This window comes from Apteryx rowi, unplaced genomic scaffold, assembly GCF_003343035.1.
Source record: "Apteryx rowi isolate R43461 unplaced genomic scaffold, aptRow1 scaffold_171, whole genome shotgun sequence".
NCBI classification, from domain to species: Eukaryota; Metazoa; Chordata; class Aves; order Apterygiformes; family Apterygidae; genus Apteryx; species Apteryx rowi.
The window spans coordinates 1,360,446-1,374,861 of NW_020447986.1; the positions used below are offsets into that span (position 1 = coordinate 1,360,446).

The following is a 14,416-nucleotide window of genomic DNA, read 5'->3' on the forward strand; positions in this document are numbered from 1 at the left end:
GCAGAAGGGAATGAAATGTTTGGGAGGTAGCCTCATGCTTTCTACAGCAGTGAACATCAATCACACCTTCTCAGAAAAGTGTGGCACTGAAAATGCCCCCTCTGCCCTGTCTTGTTTTTGTTTTTGTTTTCCTATTCCCCACTTTTGTTTATTCTCCTTTCCTTCTGATGTGCTACAGCAAGTGCAATTTTAGCTCAGAAGTGTAACTTGTCCTTGAAAAAGCAAAGGCTTCCCTGGTTTTATCCCTTTGGCCACTGAGTAAACTGGTTATTTTTGGTTTACCAGTGATTTATGACCGAACAGACTTGAAGTTTTTATTTTTAGTGTTATAGGCAATTCATATAATGTATATTTGTAACCATAAAGATTTTGAATATTTTGTCCTTGTACAGTGTCAATGAATGTTGTGCCCACTTGGAAAAAAATATATAAATTAGAGAGACACAAGCATTGCATTCTTAGAATAGTCTCATGATTCTTTTTAAGTATATGTACAGATAATGCTTAAATGCAGCAGAACTCTGAGCATCTGTTAATAAATCATCTAGTAGGGTACCATCCAGAAGAAATAACCTGCTCTTCATAAACGATCCAGTTTTTACAAGGCTTGGAGTAAAATGCTGTAATAGCAACGCTCAGAAAAAGGAGTGAGCTTTTTTGTTAAATGTGATTCTATCATGAACTGCATATTAAAAAAAAAATCCCCCTTTCATTTGCACTTTCATGTTTGTTTTTTTTAACTTGTTTATGGAGGTAGTAACCAAAAGTTTGAACTGAAAAGTTCACTTTGCAAATTTCAGAAAAAAATAGTAGTTTGAAAAAAAGCTAAATGTTCTTTTCCAGTTGCCTGCTCCTTATCTCCTCCATTTCTTTACCTAGCTTTTTTTTGTGGTAACTCTGCAAATACAACCATTGCAGTGACCCTGCAAAGATGTATACATGCTGCTTCTTGTACTGCTGTTGTCCCTTTCTGTTAGAAAGAAAATCATCTTCATTTTTCCCTCCCAGTTCACTGACTTTACTCATGTAAATAGTATTTAAGTATTCAAGTGTTTTTTCGGGAAAAAGAGTAATGTAAAATGTTGGGCACCAGCACTGATGAAACTTCAAATCGAAAATCCCCATAGCTTAAAATTACTTACTTCTCCTTCTGCAAGCGTTCCCTTCCCACAGTGGTCTGCAGCGGCGGCGGAGTGGGAACGCTTCCTTGGTAAACGGCGAAAGCCGTTTCCGTGTGATTTGGGCTTGGCGCTGTGCGGGATTTGGGCTGGGTGCTGCCGCCAGCCGCCCGGGGAGGCCACCACGCGCAGAAGGGCCGCGAGCCCCTTCTTGCACCTCGCTGATGGCACGTGACTCTCCCGTGGGCCAACAAGCTCCTTACTCCCACTCTAATTTTCTTTTGACACYGAGTTGTGTGAAGTGAGGCTTTCCCGTAGGGCAGATGGAGGAGCGTGGCACACGTTACGTTAATCAGGGGATGCTAACCAAAGGGTGTTTTTCCCCTATCTGAAGCTACCCAAAAGAAAGCATAAACAGAGGGACAAACATGATGATCCTGATTTAAAATTCTTGAGGAAATCAAAGCTAAGCTTTGACAAAAGCTGGTATGGATCATTTTGGTAGTTTTGTTGAAACACCTTACTGGTGTGATGTGCAGAGTTTCAATAGTATGTATGCGAAGTATGCAGACATTTACAGTATGATCTATTAGAACAATCACAGAAGTATTAGTTTATCTATTTTATAATTCTTCTCAGGGGCCTTGTTTGTCTAGGTGCTATACAAATGCAAAAAATATATAGTCTTAGTTGTAAGCAATTTACGGTTTAAAGGTAAGATGAGGTATGTAATGAACATAGACTGTCACTGAGGCCACACATAATTTTAATGTTGGACTATAAAGACCTATGTAAAAAAAAAAAAAAGACAACCCCCTTTTAGAATTAGAAGGGGGGAAAAAACAGGGTTTTGAACAGATTCGATGCTTGAATTTTAATGACTGGCTTCCTTTTTACTTTAGGTTGATATCGACTGAGTTGCCAGAACTTTGCCCTACAAAGCTTTGGAGGGCCACTTCTTAATGGATTGCTGTAGCCTCTTAATTTCTCCACTGATCCCATTCCCTGCATCGTGAGAACGTTTTAGCCAGCACAGAACCTAGAAAAGTTACATGTAAGTCATCATTCAAGTTCTTTTCTTTTAAAGGGGAAAAAAAAAGAAAAAAGGTTTTGGGGAGGCAAGATAGAGGCAGCAAACATCATGCTTTAGAAAGATACCATAAAAGCTGTAATCCAACAGCAAACATTAGGTTGTGAATAAATTGTTGTTGAACTATTCTTAGTGGCTTTTTTAACTTAAATGGTGATTGTCATTTTGAAATCTTTTCTAAGTGTTCCACTTCCATAGTAAACCTCAGCAAAAAGTAGTTAAAATAGTTTCTCTCCCCCCCGCAACCTCCCAGTTATGAAGGGTTTTTTCACAACTGGATAACTTTGTGTACGTTTACCCCAGAGTGTTGTGCTAAAGTCACACTCGTGCTTCATGCGAGATCAGAGGCCAACCTTTGCTCAGTGGACTGTAGGCATCCTTTTTTATTTTCTATCACAAAACCAGTATCGTCCTCCTTCATTGCAGTTTCCAAAACGGTTCCCTCGGGGGAGTCCTAGTGCCATGCTGCTTCTCCTTCCCCCAGCTGCAGCCCTGAAAAGCCCTTTAAGTTCCAGTCGTATCTGCATTTTAAGAGCCACTTCCAGCTCCTTTCAGTGAGCTTCACATGTGGGGCACAAATTTAGCTTCTCAACCAAAGTAGAACTGACGTACATGAGCGATAGGCTATCAAGAACACTGCCATTGCTCAGGGGTCGTCCCAGGCAGGACCGCGGCTCCGAAGCCTCCCGTTTTCTTACCAGTTTGCGCTGTGAGATCCCGTTGCCTCCCTGCATGCTTGTTGTTCAGCAAAGGCAGGGCACAGGCATTGCTAGTCAGCATGTTCATATGGGCTTAATGCATGCAGGAAATGTGATTATTTGATGTGGAAAGAACTGTGCAAATGCTGTAGTAGGGTAGGAAAAGCCACACACAGATTTGCTAGGGACAGAGGAGATTGAGGGGGCTGAAGACCCCTTCCTGTCTCCTTAATCTGGATAGTATTTGCTGGTGCGTGTTATACAGTTAGATTTTTCCTCCCAAGATGGGAGAGTGGCTGTGATGCTGGGCACAGATTTCCTCTCCTCACCACCACGGCTAAATCCACCAGAACCCCTCACAGCATCCTCTAGTGGGGAGAAGCCAAGACTGGTTTGACTCTCTGCACCCACCAGCGGTCCCAGCCCTGCCAGGGTGGATCTGCAGGTGAAAGAAGCCTCTGGAGCACTGCAAGGAGAATGTGGACACGAGGGTCTGCACAACCTAGCTGCCAAGCTTGCAAAAAGGCTTGAGTGCAACTCTATCTTTGTTTTATTTAAAAAAAAAAAAAATTGTGTTTGGGAGGTTTTTGTCTTTTGGACAATGGTGTAGAGCAGCTTGGCAAAAAGCCACCTGAACCAGAGGCAATACAAAATTGCGATTTGCAATGCTGTACTGTCTAGCAGTTCCCAGGATCAGTTGCATATTAATCCAGTATTCACAAGCAGAAGAGCAAACGCGGAGTGGAGGAGAAATCTTGTATATAATCCATGGCCCGGCTTGAGAGCCGGGGCCTTTCGGTTGCCCCTGCTTGTGTCATGCTTGCTTTTGGTAGCAGTGATGCTGCTTCTTTCGGTGTGGCTGGCTCCCGCGCTGCCTGGGCTGCACCCCCCTCCCTGTGCGGACACATGTGACACCCGGCAGCTGATCGGATAACTTGCCCAGAAAAACCTTAGGGGAATCCGCGGAATGGCAAGTCGCGCTGGCACAAGGTCTGGGCCTCGCTGCAGGCTCTATAAGGACATCTGCTTCCAGTGTCCCCAGCAGGGGAATTTAAATCGCGTTCAGCGCTTTGTGGTGGTCGTGCTGTTCGGGCTCTGAGTGGCTCCAGGCCCTAGCTGTTAAGCAGCGAAAAGGCAGAAGTAGGAATTCCTTGAAAACCATTGACAGACTGGGTTGTGGAGGGAGGGACACATCGAAGTTAAAAGAAGGAACTTTTTTTTTTTTTTTTTTTKCCTGAAATAAGCACTGACATGTTGGTGATGAAGGCTGGCATCCTGCCCTTGTTTTTTCACTGGAGTAATAAATTCATATTATGCAGTTTAATGATGAATGAGGCCAGGACAGTGAAGCCAACCGCAGCACTCATTCTGGTCGGTTTGCCTTGAGTGCTTACTAACACCCGGTCTCTATTAGGAATTGTAATATTACTTAAACAAATTTAAAAAAAAAGTATTGAAGTATTTTGGAAGTGGAGAATTTATGTTAGAGATAAACCTGCATATGGTGTATAACCTGTTTTATTTGCTGTGACATTAAATGCAGGCCTCAAAACAAAAAAAGATCTATTGTGGAAGAAGCACAGGGTTTTTTAAAGCTTATGGGAACTCAGTTTTTAAAGACAGGAGAATTGTTTTTTTTTCCCTGAGGTAAAGGGTATTGGCAAAAATAATAGTGAAATGGTAGGCAATGGAGAAAGGATTGACAGAGAATTTGCTGTCAATGAGGCCTTKGTAAAACAAGGTGTTGGCTTGGTTCTGTTTTCTGAGAAAGGGAGAGTCTTGCCATTTTATTATGGGCTTTGCAATATGTGGTGTAGCTGTTAATAAAAATCTCCATAGGAGGAATTATCCGACTACATGAGAATTTTGGATCTCATTTCCAGTGTGTTTCTAGTGCTGGTCTTAGGGGAAGAAAACTTGAAAATATGAGATGTAACAACTCAGAAGCAAATAAGCCAAAAGAAGCAACCCATCATTTATTAGCTGTACTTAACACAATTCCCTTGTCATTTTGAAGCCTTATTCACAATTTTTGTGGACTTTTTGTGTGATTTTTGAAATACTTGTGATTGGCCACCTTGCAAATTCACTATTAAAATCCCTGTCAGAGGAACTAGCTTTAAAAATGACATCCTTCATAGCAGACTTGAAAGAGCAGCCAGAAGCTGAGTGGACATAAATGGAAAAAAAACCCTCTCTCATTCCCTGTCCACAGCTGAAGCACACTGGCACAAGTGTGTGCAGGATGTTTTGTTCTTCTGCTTGTACTGTGAATAGTCAGGAGTCTCTGTTTCCACACTAAAATCATATTTGAGCACCAAATTAAATGGAAAAATGTGCAAGGATGAAAAAGCTATTGTAAAATAGGGTTTCCCAGTTTGTTTGGTTGGGTTTTATTGGTCGTGTGCTCAAGATTGTGCCAAACTAGCATGTGCCCTGACTCTGGGGAAACGCATGTGTCGCCTTGCAGGGCAGCGGGTTGCTGGCAGGGGCACCGGCTTGGCCCCCACTCATGTGCCGGTGGCGTCCGCTGCCCGGGCGAGCCTGCAGTTGCTTGCTGCATTTCCCAGTGTTACTCCCAAGTCTGCTTCCCGCCTTCTTCATAACCACCTCTGCTTGGGGCAGTCGCCCTGCTAGCGACAGTGGGAGAAGGAACCTGGCTCTCCTGTGTTAGTTAGCCCAGCGGGAGAGAGCGGTTGCGCAAGGTTGGCCTAGCTAAAACAGGGGTACTGTTCTGGCTTTTCCCRAGGTGTGGCATATTTAGTATGCAAGTATGCCTTTCCCCGTTTTGTTTCATTATTGTTTGCATTTTATACTATTACTAGGGTGCTGATTGATGTGATTGATCTCCTTAAAAATAGTATGTGTTGATGTTCTAATTCAGAGCAGAAGGTTTCTCCCTTGTTCCGACAGAGCAGATTGCTAAACCCTGGCATTGCCTACGCACCGAGATGAAAAACATTCGTCCAGGTCCTCTAGGAGTTAATCATGGGGAGGTTCAACCGGGGCTATAACGAGGAAGTATAGGAATTGGGGAGAAGCCACACTCTGCGCTGAGCAGCTCGTGATTTGTCATCCCGAGCGATCGCTAGTAGCGCAGCAGGGATGGGGCTGTGATGGGATGCTGCTGCGATCACCATGGGGCCAGGCCCTGCAGCTGTCCTGCTTGGCAGCACGGGGAGCTGCAATTGCAGCGCTGTGGAACCATCTTTGCCTTTGTCTTACCGCTGTTTCTTTCCCTTTAAAAGCGGCAGAAATAACACGCCAATCAATGACATTCTGAGGATAGTAAATCGGCTTAATTTGTACTGCTTGTGCACATACTGTGTTGAGAATTCAGCAAGAGCCTTTAAGTGCTTTGCTCCAAAAAGCCCCCAAAACTCGAATTCAGAAAACCTCTGCACACAACATTAATATTCTCTAGGTATGAGTTCTTCAGATTTTTTTTTTTTCTGGTAAAATTTCTTTAACTCTGTCCTGCAACCATCTGTAAGCAGATGTAAATAATGTAAAATTTTAAGATGCAGATTTTGGTGATTACATGTCTGTCATCCGCCTACCACCACAGACTGGGAAAAAAATATATCTTTTTTTAAATCTGCACCCAAAGGTCAGGAAACTCAATTGGATTAACGAGGAAACCAGATTTCTGAAGGTGAAGTCCCATCCCTTTGAACATCTACTTACCAAACACTTGGGTCTCTTGTTACCAAATCCAGTCCAACTGCTCCCAAGTGCCGTGGTCACAGCTAAGGAAATGGGTGTTTTTATGCTACTGAGCAGACAGCATTGGATTTTAATTTGAGATGTTGCCTCATCTACCACAAAATCTCAGTTTAAAAAAAAAAGTCCCATTCTCATGTGGTGCTTGTGTTTTCTCTGTGATACTGCAGAACTGCTTGTCCTGCTTTCAGGCTTGCTTTTTGAGAGGTGCACACGTTTGACTTATCACCAGTATTTGTCAGGAGTGCAATGAAGATAGGAAGGAGAGGCAGTTGTTCAGCTCTGGGTACAAATACTGCTGGTGTCTTGGTCATGCAAGTGAGATGTTGCTACAGGACATCAAGTATTTTATTTAAATGGGGCCTTAGTCATAGCAGAGGGCTGCCACATGTCTAGAAATGCTTTTGTATGGATGAGAAACTTCCTTTTGTGCAGAGTTTTGCCATCTGTCTTTTTAAGAGCTTCATATTGGCGTATATCACTGTAGCGTTGAGGTGATTTCCGTCAGACTGGTAGCCACAGCGATGCTGCTTAATGGATGTCGTGATTTCTCTGGTGCGTTTCCCTGCTTGGAGACTGGGAATCTGCTGTGGCTTTTCTGAGCGTTGGCAATCAAGTCCAAGGTGTGACGCGTGTCAGTGGTAAGCACCATTTAATGACAGAAAAGGCATTCTTTTGCCTGTTCTTGGGTACTGACAGGGCACGTTGCCGAGCTAGCAAGAGGCTAGAAAATGCGCACTGCTCTGCTCGCCAGCTCTGAGCAGGGTTGTGCACCCCGTGCCCCATCGCTCACACATTCGGCTCAAAATCTCCCGCGGTGGGGTGGGGGGTTCATAACCTCCCGTGGCAACCTGTCCCAGGGTGGGCACACGCATGTGTGCAGTGAGCAGACATCCCGGTGCGAAGGTTTCTAGCTGAGAGCCGCGTGCCCAAGGTGTCTCTGCCCGCAGACGCGTAGCAACAGCTCGTCACGCCGCCGGGAGAGGCTGGTTGCAAGGGCTTCGTGGCTTGAACACAGAGCACTCTGGCCGGACAGAGCAGATCCTTCCCTTTAATTTTGGCCATGGCACTCAAAAATCAGAATTTACATGCTGCATTTAGTTGTTATGACTGAGGAGGGTGGTGCCGCTTGTGCTAATATGATCCAACATACAAAACTGAATTATTTTGACACCTCTTCCCTTCCTGCCATTAATTAAATGTTTGTTTATCGCTTTGAGGGTGTGAAGCGCTCCCGTAGGTTCGCGGTATTATTGATCTGTTTACTCCGCGTTTTCCACGTGACCGCGGTGTTGCGGTGAAGATTTTTATTTTTGCTGTTGCAGGTGACAGCCTGCGTGCGTGTGTCAGCCCCAGCAACTGAGTCACAGCCGGCCGCCGGGGCTGGTAACACTTCCTCTTACCATAGGGAATGAGATAACACACGTTTCCCCGTAGGTGGCGGGGGACAGCACCTCTGCGAGGCCAGAGTTTCCCACAGAAGAGCTTACCTGCAGGCAGTGCTGCACATTTATTAAGAAAACACCAAGAGATGGTGACAGGGTGATCAACTTTCTCTCTAACCCAAACCAGTGAAAAGTAAAATCCATCTCACCGCATCGAGTTTTGTTTTCACTGCTCTTTAAATCTATCCTTTCCCTCTGGCAGAGCTCTGCACAGTCATTTAGCACCGGCTTTGGGGGTGGTGTGGTTGTTAGCTCAGTGATGTATGACCCATTTTTTTCATAATACTTAGCTACCTGCGCTTTTACAGCATACATCACACATTCCTACGACCTAAATCGTCGCCAGAAAAGCGTATATCTGATTTCTGCAGTGCTGCGTAAGCTGCCATGAGAACATTCAGAGCAGCTGGCGCCGCGCTGGGCTGCATCTTGGCTGCTGGGAGATGATGGGCAGTGCCGTCTAGCTGGCAATTAATGGGCAAGTAAGTGCAGGTAAAAGCACATTTTTCTGGAGCTGACACTTAGTCTGAAATTACTTTGTTAAATATTAATTGCTAGCTTACGGCACGTGTTTCCTGTTATGATTTCTGAGGAGTTCAGAAGTAAGAGTGTTGTAATGGATGCTTTACTTTCTATAATACTTGCGTTTTCAGAGGCAGCAAGATAATTAATGACGGCAGATTGTTAACTCTCCTTTCCCCATCCCCAGATGTGGCTTCACCTATACTTTTCTTTAGTCTGCACTTAAGACAGATGTTTTTTCTTTGTTTTGTTTTTCATCAGTTAATTGGGTTAGCTTTCTGCAGCTCTTCAGATGATAATTAGGTTCGTACTTGTGTTGCTATGCAGAGTGCTTGGTGCAAACGGAAAGAATCAGGCATGGAAGAGAAAGATAAACTAGTGTTGTAGTAGGTATGGGAGTTTTATGTATAAAATTAAAAAGTAATTTGCAAAGCAAGTTGAGGTAAAGTGGATTTAAACATAATGAAATCATCCTTGACAGCAATTTGTTTCAAGTTCTTCTACTATTATGAGTGTAAAGGGATTTTTTTTTTAATTGCCAGTTTCTGGGTAGAGTATTCAGCATAATTTCTCACAGGTAAGTGAAGCATTAACTCCTTATATATCACTAATTTGGGGAGCAGGGGGAGAAACCAAGAGCTAGGGAGATGCATCTCCTCCATTTCATCATTTGAAAATTCATCAGTGGTTAGCCAGCCTAGAGAAGTCATTCACCAGGTAACTAAGAACAAATAATTAATTAAATGCATGAAAATCCAATATGATACCTGCTATAGCAGATAAGCAGGGTGTATGAATATCTGTGCTGTTGATGTTTAACAGAATCTAACAAAACTCCAGATACAAATTGGAAAAAAGTAACAGCATTTAGCTAGTTTGCATCCCTTGTTCAGATGAGCCATGAGTTCTGGGTTTTTTGCATTTATATACTTGTGCTGTAGGTGTTGGAAGTGTGGGTGGCCAAAAAAAAAYGGTGGTTACAATAAGATTTTCCATTTATTGCCCTTTGTGTACAACTAAAAATAAGATTCAAATGCTTCACAATTTGTAGTGCAAGCATAATCGTTCTGTTAGCTCTAATGACTGGCTTACATGCAGCTTCGTCTCTGTCTGGTAAGTCCTGTGTTTGAGCACTTGTAAATGTGTCTGTGCTGAGATGAAAGACGGAGTTTACTTGCAGTGTTGTCTAGCTATGTTAACTTATCAGCTTTTTCTTATCTATGAAAAAAAGGAGTTAGGCTTAGTGCATAAGTCAGAAGTGGTGATGAAAGAATTTTGGAAGCAGAATTGTTCTGGTATCTGAAAAAAGCAGCTTTAGAGAGGACTGAAAGATCTTTAAAATCAGCCCTCCAAAATTACCCTTGCATAACTTGATCCAGAACTTAAGCTTTTGGCAAAAAAAAAAAGGAAATCTATACGAATCTGCTGAACATCAAGAAACAAAATTCTCAGTGTTAATTTTTGGCATGCAAAACCTTTTCGGTTTGTTTTTTAGGGTGCCAGTATTGAAATATGCTGTCTTGGTAGCTTTTCCAGGTAGTCGCACCAGTTAGGAATCTGCTAAAGTAGTTGAAATATATTGAGCTGCTAAAACTGTTATGACCACATTAATTGATATGTCTCCTGTGCCCAGAGAAACATTAAAGAGAAGATGTTGTCAGCATGGGCAGGGAAATTCATAACTTTATGGTCTAAGGTTTGGTGCTGTCCCTGCTTCACTCATTAAGTAGTTGTGGCATTTCCAGAGAACGAGTGTGCCTGTGCATTTCAAGCTTCTCGGTTTGATGTAATTCTTGTAATGGATGAGTGGAGAGAGAGCATCTCTTCAAGAGCTGCAGGTCCGAAGGTACAGATGCTGAAAACTTGTTTTTCGTTGTGTGTCAGGTACTTCGCAGCCTTCTTGTCACTTTGCGACCTTTCCAGGTTTTTCCAGGCATTGTAGTGTGGTGTCAAGGTTCATTTGTTTGACTTGAGCATTGGGCTAAATAGGACGATAGGTTTTCATTCTGAGTAACTCCATGTGGCGCGGAGGATGTGGTATATGGGAGGCACTTAGAGGCACATGCAGTTGTTCCATGGAATATTGATGCTGGCTGTGGTGAATTTTTTATTATGCAATATGAAATCCCATTAAATTACCTTAATGCAAACCTCCCCCTCTTTTTAGAAGGAAAACACTGTGTGTGCCGTTACTACCTTACTCTTATCACCTCCTTTATGCCTTTTTGCTTAAATGCATGTTTCTGTTTTAACATCTGTGTACATCCTTTGGACCGGCTGCTGACAGAAAGCATAAAAGGCAAGAGAGCTAATGCAGTAATCAAGGCTTTAAATATTTCAGGTGGGAATGGGCTAAATTTCAGAAATAATTAGCTTCCGTGGTGGTGTTTTCTGCAGGGAATTACCTTACATCTGTTATAATTATCTGCATGTCTCAATCCTTTAGGTGACCAGATGCTGACAAGCAGTATAAACATTTGTTGTCATTTTTTCTGTGGAATTTTCCCTTTTTGATACAGACGTAGATTTTTTCCCCCCTACTTTCTACTGCAGTGCCTGGTGCAGATGAGTTCAAACCTGATTGCTTTGAAGATAAGGCCAGGAGAGTGTGTGTCATGTGGCGAGCACACTCATGCTCCATTCACTGTTTCTACACTTTCCAATTGGATGAGATGGTATTTTCTTTTCCAGGGGTATCACCACACAGGCTATTTTTAGAGGTAGCACAGAGAACGCATTGTACAACTATCAATAAACACTACAGTCATCTTAATTTTTTTCCTTGTATGGTGATAGCATTTTTGAAGTGTTCGCCTTTTCTTTAAGAGGTAGATGGATCTCTTTTTGATTGTTTTTAAGCACTTAAACATCTGTTCCATGTAGTCTGTACATCTGTGTTTTCTGTACGCTGTTCAAAGTGAAATGTAGGCACTAAATTAAGACTAGTGTAAGAGACCGAAGCAATGTGATTGAGGTTTTCAGCTGAAGAGCTCTAGTTCACCTGTTGGATTGCAGAGCAGAGTATCTGCTCCCTCGGGAAACCCTGAGCTTGTTTTTTGAACTTGCCTTTCCTGCAGCAAACAGTCTGCAGTCAGACATTTTTACAGTTGTCGTAAACTCTGTATGGCTCTTAGTTTCGGGGATGCCCAGCTGAAATCAGTGAGAAGCAGCTTCCAGCACACAAAGGCTGCCTTTGACTGGCCGGCCCGGCTGCTGTGGCACCCTGCAACGTACGGGACTCCCGGGGAGAAGCGGGAGCTGGGGATGATATTCAGCCTGCGATCCCCTCCCACGCGCTCGCTGGGAATGGCGAACGCTTAGAAACGCAGTGCAGCCTCACAATGCGATCGCATCCTGACATAGCAGCTGATTGTTAGCTTATGCCTTTTATGCACTGGAGGAGCAGAATTGGCCAGTCATGGGCTCATTATTGCATTACTTGAATAATATGAAAACATTAGCAATGGAGATTTACTATAATGGTGTATTTTAAGTGCATCTCTCCTCTGCCAGTTTCGCTTCTAATGCACTCAGTTAAGGAATGCTTTGGAGGTTATTGCTAATGGATGAATCTTCCGGAAAATTGGAATTTTCAAATAAGATTGACGTTTGAAGTGAAAAATATAAATCTAATGAGAGTATTTCAGCAGAGGTTTGTAATTAGGAATGAATGGAGTAAATTTGTACGCGCAGTCTGCAAAAGGGCACAATGGAAGGTGAAATTGCACACTCTGCAGTGAATGAAGGATGAAAGCCAATGTATCAGTGTCATGGCATGACAGTGTAGAGTATAAATGATACTGTCACTGAGTGCTGCAGAAGGTATCAAGGGAATTCCACTCCAGTAAATTACATTACTTAGACAGACCTGAAGGCATTGTGTCTGAATGATTGGAGGGAAAAAAGGTTGTCAGCACAAAGCAGAAGATATTATAGAACAACTGGCTGCAGGGTACCATGCAAAGCTCTTTAGTTGCTTTCTAAGTTTTCAGTTGGATTACAGATGTATTGATGACACAATAGTATTTTTCCAGATGTTGTTCAGAGCAGATACTGTCCTGCAGCAAGGATTGAGCATGCACAGCTCCCATTACTCTGGTAGGAACTGGGACTCCTCCAGAATTGGGAAAAATCTAGTCCCGTGTACCTCCCTCAGGCAGTGATATTTATCCATTTCTTTATTTGGCTGAGGGTTTGTTTTTTGGAGCTGGGTTTTGATTATAGGATGATTTTAGCACAGGTGTGTGCAGAGGGGCAGGTTGTTACCCATTCTCATTAGTGCTGCCTGGAGGTGATGCAGTCCCAGCTGGGAAGCCTGGTCTGGAGCTGTACGCCTCCAGCTGGATTGGGATGAGCCGTGCCAAATGGTGGGACGTGAACATTGTTCTCTGTGGTTGCATTTGAAAGCACTCAGGCAGCATGGTGAGGCTTGTGGTACGGCTCACTAGGAGCCTTACGTCATGGTGACGGTGCAGCAAAAGTCCAAAGACTTCATCCATTTCAGCGTGTGCGTGCAGGCACATACCTCCGGCTGTTTTGCTCTTCACCCACCCTTTCCCAAGTAAAACCCACTGCTAATTCCACCTTGTTTCCTGCAACTGCAGCAATGATGCTGAGTGGAATAGTTATTTCTCACTCTTTTCTCTGTAGTCACCTGTTGCATCCATCCTCGCAGGGACAGTAACTCAGAGATTGGTGAGAGCTGCTGTTACAGCTTAACTGCTCTTCTGTCCCTGACCTTACATGGATACAACGCCTTCTAGCTCCTGTTGTTTCATAGGTTTGTTGTAGGTGAGGCAGTGCAGCTCCCGCAGTTCTCCAAAACTGCCTCTTCTTGACAGACCTCTAAGACAAAACCAGCTTCTCCCCAAAGATAACACATTTTGTTTCTGCAGCACATGAAAAGCTGCACCTGCCTTGGGGCTTCTAGTAGAACTTCAGCAGGCTTTGTACTGCTTAAAAACATCTTTTTCCACTTGCCTACGCATGAAAACCATCACTGTATGTGCATGCTGTAAACAGTGATTCAGGAGCATGCTTGATTTCTCCTCTCCAAAACTCTTTAAGAGCAGATAACTTCTGATTCACAGCATTCACAAATGGTAGGATGATAGACATGCAGCACAAATAAAATAGCAGTCATCAGGGTAGGTTTTTTCACCTGTAAATATGTCTTCAAGGTATAAGAGCATTAGCTGGGTAATATGGCCAAACCGAAGCATACTTCTTCTGGGAAGTTTGCAGCTCAGAGAGGACCTTGGAAAAAGTTAATAGGTATTCAATTTCATTGGGTCCTTTCTTTTTCTTTTTTCCAGTGTCATGAAAATATTTGTAGAGTCATTCATGGCCTCATCCAAATGAGTAGGGCAGAATTCATGATTAAAAGTCATTCAGTGATTCTGGAATTTGTCTATTCTAACACTACTGGACTATTTGTAAACAGCCTAAGGAGCAAGTTTATTGTGTCTGTATTCCTGTAACCTGMATTAGCTTCTCTGGAAATGGCCCATCTTCCTCTGAATACAGGACTTGGTCCTTGCAGCCTGTCTCTAGAAACCATAGCAAACCTACAGGCCAGATTAAAAAGCAGTGAGGCATCTGTGGAAAAGAAGGTGTCCTGCATGGATTCAGCAATGGAGCAATTTATTAGGAGGTCCTGAACATAGCAAAAGGTGAGTGGGAGGTAGCAAACTGTAATTTGTATCTAGTCTGAGTGTTTCCCACATCAGAATTGGGCTAGAGTGGCATAAGGAGTATCATTATGTCTGTCTGTCTAGATAGAAAGTAGAGTTAATATCTAAAGGATATAAAGCTTGTCCT

At 43.2% G+C, this 14,416-nt stretch overlaps 1 protein-coding gene across 1 annotated transcript in view; it reads left to right on the forward strand.

The window, feature by feature from the left end:
* The window catches only part of BACH2 (BTB domain and CNC homolog 2), a 154,339-nt gene that overhangs the window by 63,418 nt on the left and 76,505 nt on the right, over positions 1-14,416 (forward strand). The window contains exon 3 of the mRNA XM_026060821.1: positions 2,021-2,172. The gene's annotated coding sequence lies outside the window, so the exon portion shown is untranslated. The remainder of the gene's footprint in view (positions 1-2,020; positions 2,173-14,416) is intronic.